Here is a 10,073-nt window from a genome sequence, read left to right as displayed (position 1 = left end):
GCCTTTTATAATATATTCTAGAAAAATTATTTCCATAAACAAAATGTAAACATCCAAGTAACTGATATTTCTTCAAATGACCATGAAAAAAATATATATATATACATGCACATATATTTAAATTGAAGAACGTTAGGGCCTTTGAAAGGGATCACCATTATAAACGACTGCCAATTTTAATTAAAGCAATGTATATCCTTTGCTTGATGTATACTACAATGGTGTTGCCTGTAATTTTTAAAAAAGGAAATAGATGAATTCTTCTTTTACTTATATAGTGACCTGTGGACTTAATTTTCCTGAAATCCAATTTCTATGACCATGAGTTACTTACTCTTCCCCTACGGAGAATGAATATGCACTAACATTTGATTCTATGTGCTTTAAATGTTTGCATTATAAAATTTCATTATATGGTTATATTTAGACACATACTTTCTATAAATGCCAATTAGAAAGTACAAAATATATATATTGAATAACTTCCTTTGAGAAACTTTAAAAATATTTTTGTTGTATATTTTTTCAGCTTTTAATATAACTATTTTCACCACCTCTTCTTATAATCAAACGTTCCAGCACCCAAACTCAGTAAGTAATCCAAATTGCTTCTTAAGTTAATGAAGAAGTCTTTCTGGGTTTGCAGACTTAGTCATGTGATAAGCTAAAGGAATAAAGTGATAATGCTACTTTACAAGACTGAGAACCTATAAAACATGTAAATAATCTGTGCTGTGCCTACTAAATTTGTCTTGATTTCTCTAATAAAAAAGGCTTTTGTTTGAAATAAAAGTGAAGGGTAGCTTTGTTAAATATTAAATTCCAAGAGATTAAAAATATAGTTTCCTTTCCTCCTCTTGATATTTCTCTTATTCTATTGCATGGCATTCTTGGAAATCACTATCGTATTGTTTATTTTTTAAATTAAAATGCTGTTACAACTGCAGTGTTTTTGCGTTGTATGAATATTTTATTGCATGATGAAAAAGAATGATTGTGAAAGCCCTAAAATGCTCAATTTTTCATTTAAATATTTTACAAGGAAAATCCTACTGAGATACATCTTCTTTTCATGGGTGTCCTGGTAGGCCTCACAGAAAGGAGATATAATAAATATAGTTCTACAATCCAGTGCATTTCAATTTTATAAAACAGAGGGACAGAGACGGCTTTCTGTTCTAAGTGGAGTGCTAACATCTTACCTGGGTGCCATGTCTCCAACCCAAGGTTACCCTCCATGAAGGTAAAAAATGACTGAGCTGTTCTAAAAAGCCCAAAGCCCTCTGTTCTAAAGTTAATTATTTATTTGGAAAGAATGATAATAGACCAAGTATTTTGTTTATGCACATGGGAAAGTTTGACTTATAATGTCTTTTATTTCCAGGTACTTCTTTATAAACAAGAAACAAATTTATATCTCAGATGAGGCAGCCATGTTTATGTTACTTTTATAGCTAGTAAGTTTGTAAATATTGTTTTCCTATAAATTCCAAACAAATTAAAAAGCTGGCATGGAAAATGGTGTAGTTTAAATCCAATTTAATTATTTCTCTCCTCTCCCCCAACTTACATACATTTGTGGGATTTTCCATACAATCTGAGTTCAGTAACATTGTTTATAGCCATAATACTATACTATATATTTTACATGTATGAGACACAGATATTAAAAGCAGTACTAATTTTTGATAGATTAAAAAGCCGCCTGTTGAAAAAAACTGGTAACATTTTCTGATAGAAAAATTAATTTTATTTAAACATGGCAGTATATGATATTCGTACTCTAGGGGTGAAATAGCCAGAATTTTGCAGGATTTTTAAAAAGTGAATAAAAGGGGGAAACGGTTAAAAAATAAAATCTTGAGCTGTTGTTTGTACAGAATACTAAATTGATAGTATTTAATGTCTTTTGATTTATCTATTTATATTAAAGAATTCTTATAATTACATATTAGTAAAATTAATGTATTTAAATTTTAATATTAGTAAAAATTATTTAATGTGTTCGAATTCTAATGTGGAAGAGAAGCGACAGGAAATATTGTTAGCATTTGTAGTCATAGCTTTTATGTTGGTGAAAATGTTTAACTTTTATTATTTGTTCCAGTGTAGAACTCCAGAGATTCAGTTGATTTGACATTTCTGTCAAAACATAAGTAAAAATATTTAGCAGCCTCACTTCTTTTTTAAATTTCATTAGGTTTTTGGAGAACAGGTGTTGTTTGGCTACAAGAATAAGTTTTTTGGTGGTGACTTCTGAGATTTTGGTGTACCCATCACCCGAGCAGTGTACACTGTACCCAATATGTACTTTTATCCCTCACCCCTCTCCCAACCTTTCCTCTGAGTCCCTAAAGTCCATTGTATCATTCTCATGCCTTTGCGCCCTCATAGCTTAGCTCCCACGTGAGTGAGAATATATGATGTTTAGTTTTCCAGTCCTGAGTTACTTAATGCTTCACTTAGAATAACGCTCTCCAATTCCATCCAGGTTGCTGCAAATGTCGTTATTTCATTCCTTTTTATGACTGAGTAGTTAGCAGTGTCACTTCTCAACATAAGCCTCCGTAGTTCCAGAAAGTACTTGTTTCTAAAGATGGTGTCAAACTCACTCAAGAATTGATTATATAAAGAGGGTTTAAGTTGAATTCAAATATGTAATTAGTTTCCCAAATGTCCTCAATCCTAAGAATCACCTGGCAACATTGCTTAAAGCATACATTTACAGACACCTTTCCTGGATTGAATAAGCCTGGGAAGGGACTCCTAAGCCTGTATGTTAAAAAAGCAATCTAGATGATTCTAAAAATCAGACAAGTTAGAGGAATACTATTTAATACAATGTGATTTACTTATACACCTTAAAGTTCTTTAATATAGAATCTATCCTGTTTCCTAAGAGTCTCTGTGTAATCACTGAGAATGGTAAAGTCAACACAGATTTATTAAACAATTTACAACTAAGATGGGAATTAGCCAGGCATTCATATTTTTATACAAAATTTAATCACTTTGACAGCTACCTTTGAACATCATGAGATAAATGAACTATCTCACCATTCCAATTTATTGCTCTTAACTTGAAGACAGGAAAAGCAATGGCTTCAGAAATTCATTAGTGTCTCAGCAGTTGTGTTTCCTTGTCATAAGGATAATATTCTTTTAGCATGTACTAGCAAAACATTCTTCCTTTGTAGTATCTTAGCAATCTTTGTCTTTGAGAGAATAATCTTTTATCAAGTCTCCTGAGCTAATCATAAGCAGCCATAAACCCAGAATCAAATATATAAGGATGAATTTTAGACTGAGTAAGTGAATATAATTACACCTCCCTATCCCCCATCTAACACGTTTCTGTTGTATCTAATTTGTTCTCTCTCATCTCATGAAGAAATGAAACTTGGCTGTTAATTTTCTTGGCTTCCATTTTCTTAACAACTTTCTGGAAACAAAAATAATCATAGATTTGGACAGGATTAATACAGACTATAGCAAGCACTAAATTTGCTCTTGAAGAAAATAATATCATTAGGGAACTTAAAAAATTCTTTAAGCATATTTTAATCTGTTGATGCTAATCAGAAAAGGTGTGCTTGCTTTTTTTCTCTCTTTGTCTTATATATATGATGTGCTGGAAGTATATGAGTATACATGTGTGCAAGTTTATGTGCATACATGGAGAGATTCTAGAGCAAGTTAAATTGCTGTGTATGTGAAACAACAATATATTTATCTTAGAAAATTTTCTTACGAATAAGCCATTTAAATCTACCCACTTTAGGAATAAAGTACATAGGAATACTGTAAATTACAGGCAAAAGAAATAATCATTAAAATATTTTGCACTTGCAAGTGAGAGGCAGTTGTTGGGTGTTTGAGTACAGCCTCTAAAGTCAGACTTTTGCTCAAATTCTGGTTCTACTTCTTACTTCTTGATGACCTCGGTCTAGTCACATAACATGGTTGGGTCTCTGCTTTTTCATCTATAAAAGAGGACAGTAAGGGGCCGGGCACAGTGGCTCACGCCTGTAATCCCAGCACTTTGGGAGGCCGAGGCGGGCAGATCACAAGGTCAGGAGATCGAGACCATCCTGGCTAACACGGTGAAACCCTGTCTCTACTAAAAATACAAAAAATTAGCTGGGCGTCGTGGCGGGCGCCTGTAGTCTCAGCTACTCGGGAGGCTGAGGCAGGAGAATGGCGTGAACCCGGGAGGCGGAGATTGCAGTGAGTCGAGATGGCGCCACTGCACTCTAGCCTGGGCGACAGAGCAAGACTCTGTCTCAAAAAAAAAAAAAAAAAAAAAAAGAGGATAATAATAATAGTAGTTCTTATCTGATAGTATCCTTGTAAGTATCAAATGCACTAATATATGTAAAGTTCTTAGGAAAGTGCCTGGCACATTTTCAGCACTTAAGAAATATTAGAAATTATGTTTATGCTCATATACATACATATTCAGGATATTAATTACATTTTTTTTCCCTGCAAGAAATGGACACTTTTCAGAGTGTCATGAAAAGTATCATCCAAATAAGTTGTATTTGGTGTAAATTTTCGTCTTTCTAAAGTTCAAGTCCTGAGAAAATGTACTCTTTAACTCCTTTATTCCTTCTCTATCACGTTTTCCTCTTGTGTATTTTATTGTGCAAGAAACATTTCGTTAATGCTGTCGATAGGTTCTGAGCATTATGCCTTTTGTTATAGATGAATACTGATGAATCAGCCTTCACTAAATACATAGTGATTATGACTCAAGGAATGCAAGTCTGTTCATGGTATTAACCAAACCTATGTGGAAATTAGTTTTGTCATAATAGGGTTTACCTCTTTTTCATTTGCTGACAATCTGGACCTTATAAACTGCATGTTGAAAAGTCATTGTTTACTATAGGAAGATATTCTTACTATGTCTGTATCTAGCCAAAACCAATTAACCATGAAATGTGTACACAGATCCAGGAAAAGATGTGTTAGGCATAATTGGAAGTCACTTTAAATTACAGATATAGCTATATACAGCTTTTTTTTCCCAGAAAATTAACTGTGAAAAAATATGATACATAATGTTTGAAAAATATATTGTTTACTAAAAGCCAAAACAAACATCTAGTCAGACTTTACGTAGTAAAAAAGTCAAACCTTATGTATCATTTGATCTGTTTTACTAAATTATAATTTCAAGATAGAAATTACATTTTAGTAGCTCTTCATAAAATAATAGAAATTATTTTATCTCTCTTCAGTGTAGTTTCTGGTCTAGTAAGTTTGAGTTTGCTTTAAAAACTTGGAGTGAGTTCATTTCTATCAGTATTCATTCAAATCTACTAACTATTTTAATCATATTTCTTATTCTAATAAAGATTTTGTATCATATAAAAGATAAAATTTTATATGTCTGTAGGCCTCAGAAGGTTCTTTGGCTTGGTAAAATGTCACCCCTGCATAGTTGTTACAGGATTGTCCCCATTCTCCTAAAGGCCTATCTGATTCTAAAATCTATTGGGGTCTTGATGTCTTTCTCAAATAGCAGCTATAAGAAAACATTTTCCAGGGATTTTGAAAACAGCTAAGAAATCCTCTAGCCTATTAACACAGCAAGAAGCCATTGCATAGGATGACATTTCAGATCCAGAATGCTTGTTTTTCTGGTTTGTAAGCAAGAACACAGTATCACAGTGATCTGATTAGAATAACCAAGGACAACAATTATTCCATACACCTCCTCTTTTTATAGGTTTGTCAACTACCTAAGCTTACCCTTCTGGTAGCTATAGCTGGCGCAAGTCTCTTTCTGAGGCAGAGGGTCCTTTCTTGCTAATGGTCCTGAGTTAGACACCATCGCTTTTTAAACTATGATGTTCATACAAATAACCTACACTTAGGGTACAGAAAAAAGTTACTGATTCAGTAAGTCTGGAAGGCTGAGATTCTTCATTCCTAACAATATGGTGCCAATGTTGCTGGTTTATGTAGTAGGGGAAATACTTCCTTTTTTAGGAAGAACTAGAAAGGGACTTTGGTTCTCAGTGAAATCTAGGCTTGCTCTGGCTCCTGATTCATTGTTTGGCTAATTGAAGAGGAAATGGTGGGTGATGTGAAGAGTTGGTGATCATATATGCATGTAGGTTGTCTCCTGTTGCACTATCTAGGACAGCATATTTTTTTGCTCTCAAAGATAATTCCCCTGGGGTTAAGAAGCGCAGGGAAGGTGGTGTGGGCAGGCGGAGGTCTCATAGAGTTCAGGTGGTAACCAGAGAGAGAGGGAAGGGTATGTAAGTAAAGACAGAATAAGTACAATCCTACATGGTGTATCCGATTTAGAAATTAGAAAGAAAATGGTGGCTAGAGGACTGAGATTTCATGTGGCGATATGGCAGAATGCAGAGAACATGAGGGCTTTTCAGTTATATTTATATTTGAATTTAGTTTTGGATGTCTTAAGTCTCCTACTTACCCAGTGAGTAAACCTGGACAAGTCACCGCCCTCTCAGACACAACTAATTTATTAGTTAACCAGAGAGAATGATAACTGCCTTTACAAATAGATTCAGGGATGAAGCAAAAGCAAACACAAACTGCCACGAGTCGTAACAATGGACTTTAAAAGTAACCCAGATTATAGCACATTTGATAAATGTTTGTTGAATGAGTTTTCTTAAATGAGTTTGCCTTGGCACTTCGAAATAGTCTTCTCTGGCCTAGCTAAATCTACTGGTGGCAGTTGCTACAACCAACTATCACTCTTTTATTTTTGGGTGCTGCTATTAGATTTAAAATGTCTTTTCTCTGGATGAGAATTACAGTGACTCTTTCCCATGCCACTACCTCCTTTACTTCATTCTTTTTCAACATTCTTTTCAGCATGTGCAGAACCTCAGGGTCCCTCCATGCTGGGGACCTCCAGTAGAAGGAGGTGGCGGCCCCTGTCATCTTCCTCCTCCTGGCTGGGGAGGAGAGTGGGTGTATGTTTATGTGGCGAACTGAGTAACAGATTGAATAGCAGCTTCACTTTATTCAAGCTCTGCTCTTCACCTGTGAGTAGACACACTGGTTTTTATTTTTCTGTTGTTCCCTGGCAACCTGTCAGTGGGGTAGCAAAATACCATGGCAGGTTACCTATTTGTAATGCAAATGAAGTTTTTGAGTATGTGTTGCTTTGGTCTTTTTTTTTTTTTTATGTGAATTGTTAATCCATAACACGTTGCTGCTTCTGAAATAAACCTGGACTTTCTAGTGCCAGAGCGTCCAGGGCAGAATCGACAGATTCCTACTGTCTTTCCTTGAAGAGTTTTATGGAAGTGGAACCTGTCAATTGTCTTAGTTTGGGTAAACCTATATAACATTCCCAGGTTCTGGGATTCTTAAGAGGCAGGAAGGCTTTACATTTCTGGTGGCTCATGAAAACTGATAAGATAGGTTGCTACATTTCTTTTTAATATAAAAGAAATGTTCTGGGCTATATTTTTGAGCTGTAAAGAATGAATATTAATATTGAAAATGACAAATATTTGATTCTGGCCTCTATTATAGATCCTTTTCTTTCTAATGTTTTATGAGCACTTACTGTATGCCAGATGCTCTGGTATGAGAGGTGACAGCGTGCTGGCAGTCCTCACAGCCCTCGCTCGCTCTCGGCGCCTCCTCTGCCTGGGCTCCCACTTTGGAGGCACTTGAGGAGACCTTCAGCCCGCCGCTGCACTGTGGTTCTGGGCTGGCCAAGGTCGGAGCCGGGTCCCTCAGCTTGCGGGGAGGTGTGGGGGGACAGGCGCGGACGGGAACCGGGGCTGCGCGCTGCTTGCGAGTTCCGGGTGGGCGTGGGCTCGGCGGACCCCGCACTCGGAGCGGCCGGCCGGCCCCACGGGCCCCGGGCAGTGAGAGGCTTAGCACCTGGGCCAGCAGCTGCTGTGCTCAATTTCTCGTCGGGCCTTGGCTGCCTTCCCGCGGGGCAGGGCTCCGGACCTGCAGCCTGCCATGCCTGAGCCTCCCTACACCTCCATGGGTTCCTGCGCGGCGCGAGCCTCCCTGACGAGCGCCGCCCCCTGCTCCACGGCGCCCAGTCCCATCGACCACCCAAGGGCTGAGGAGTGCAGGCGCACAGCGCGGGTCTGGCAGGCAGCTCCACCTGCAGCCCCGGTGCAGGATCCACTGGGTGAAGCCAGCTGTGCTCCAGAGTCTGGTGGGGACTTGGAGAACCTTTATGTCTAGCTAAGGGATTGTAAATACATCAATCAGCACCGTGTGTCTAGCTCAGGGTTTGTGAATGCACCAACTGACACTCTCTATCTAGCTACTCTACTCTGGTGGGGACTTGGAGAACCTTTGTGTCCACACTCTGTATCTAGTTAATCTAGGGAGGACATGGAGAACTTTCGTCTCTAGCTCAGGGATTGTAAACGCACCAATCAGCACCCCGTTAAAACAGACCACTGGGCTCTACCAATCAGCAGGATGTGGGCAGGGCCAGATAAGAGAATAAAAGCAGGCTGCCCGAGCCAGCAGTGGCAACCCGCTCCGGTCCCTTTCCACCCTGTGGGAGCTTTGTTCTTTCTCTGTTTGCAATAAATCTTGCTGCTGCTCACTCTTTGGGTCCCCACTGCCCTTATGAGCTGTAACACTCACCGCGAAGGTTTGCAGTTTCACTCCTGAAGCCAGCGAGACCACGAACCCACCGGCAGGAACGAACAACTCCGGACACGCCGCCTTTAAGAACTGTAACACTCACCGCGAGCGTCCGCGGCTTCATTCTTGAAGTTAGTGAGACCAAGAACCCACAATTCCGGACACAGTAGGAGCCAGTGTTACAAAAAACAAAAGCAGAACCAATTTCCTGCCTTCAAGAAACGTGAAGTCACTGGTAAGGTGCTACAGTAATGCCTAGGGTCAGGGAAGTTATACTGATTTGGGATGTGGAATGGTGGTCAGCAAGGCTTCTTGGTGAAAATGACAGAGGTAGTAGTAAAGGTCAGTAGATAAAGAAACAAGTTTTAGAAACAGACAGTTAGGGGATATGAAATTCTAGCTGTGCTACTTAAAAATTGTGAGGCTGAGGCCCTACAGCAAGATATTTGACTTCTCTCTACACCTTGGTTTCTTCATGTGTAAGACACAGGCAAAGATGTCTACCTCACAGGCTGGTGGCAGAGTTCAAAAGCAAACAAATGTAGAGTTGATTACAGTATTAACACATGATAAACACTCAATAAGAGTAGTCCTGCCAACTGTTATGATGTGTTGACATTTATGCTTTTATTTGAATGAACAAATGTGAAAATATTTATACAACTTCAAGTTTCATAGACCTTTCATGGCATCTGGTAATCTCTCCTAATAGTAATCATTCATCTAAGCAGTTTTTCTCTAAGAATCCTCCAAGTGTACAGATAATCAGCTTTACTACCTGCTGTATTTCCAAAATTGCTGCTCACAGTACAGAAACAATTGTGGGAAAAAACAATTAGAGGAGATGGTATATATGAGAAATCATGACATTTTGTGGTAACTTTGGCACATAGTTTTAACGGTTATTTGTATACGTGTGAAAGATGGGTTCTTAATGACAGTTTGAAATAATCTGACCTGGGGATTCTTAATGAGCAGAAAGGCTCATTAAGGCTCATCTAAGGGATGATGAGGGTAATATTTGGACATTGCAAAACATGCCACCTGTTTGTATATATTAGCTTAAGCCATTTTTTAACTGCACATTAAAATTGGAATCCACACAATGAACTCTGGATAGTAATGAAAGTAGCTGCAGCAGCTTCCACCCAGTGTTTGCCTAATTGGGCCAATAAGCTCAAGGCTCCTAGCTGAGGACTGTTGAACTATGTAAAAAGATGTACTGGCTATAGTTATAAATGTGCATAAATTAATACATACTTGGGTGACAGAAATGTGTAATTACATCAATAGGTAGGTCATCATTACTTGAAGTAAGGGTGTTTCTTTTAATTACTTTCTGATTTTCACAAACCAGTGTACTCATTGAGCACAATGTTGGTCGTTAGATACTTTCTATAGTAATATTTTTGAGAAATGAGTGTGTTTGCATGTTTATGTTGTCCTGATTT

General features: G+C 38.0%; 1 long non-coding RNA gene across 1 annotated transcript in view; it reads left to right on the top strand.

The window, feature by feature from the left end:
- Nucleotides 1–8,562: 8,562 nt before the first annotated feature.
- LOC129532399 (uncharacterized) overlaps nucleotides 8,563–10,073 on the top strand; it is a 203,153-nt gene continuing 201,642 nt past the window's right edge. The window contains exon 1 of the long non-coding RNA XR_008678128.2: nucleotides 8,563–8,857. This is a non-coding gene — a long non-coding RNA (uncharacterized lncRNA). The remainder of the gene's footprint in view (nucleotides 8,858–10,073) is intronic.

Source organism: Gorilla gorilla, chromosome 2 (assembly GCF_029281585.2).
Source record: "Gorilla gorilla gorilla isolate KB3781 chromosome 2, NHGRI_mGorGor1-v2.1_pri, whole genome shotgun sequence".
Lineage (NCBI taxonomy): Eukaryota > Metazoa > Chordata > Mammalia > Primates > Hominidae > Gorilla > Gorilla gorilla.
Note: the sequence above shows the minus strand (reverse complement) of the source record. Positions and strands in the feature narration are given on the sequence as shown.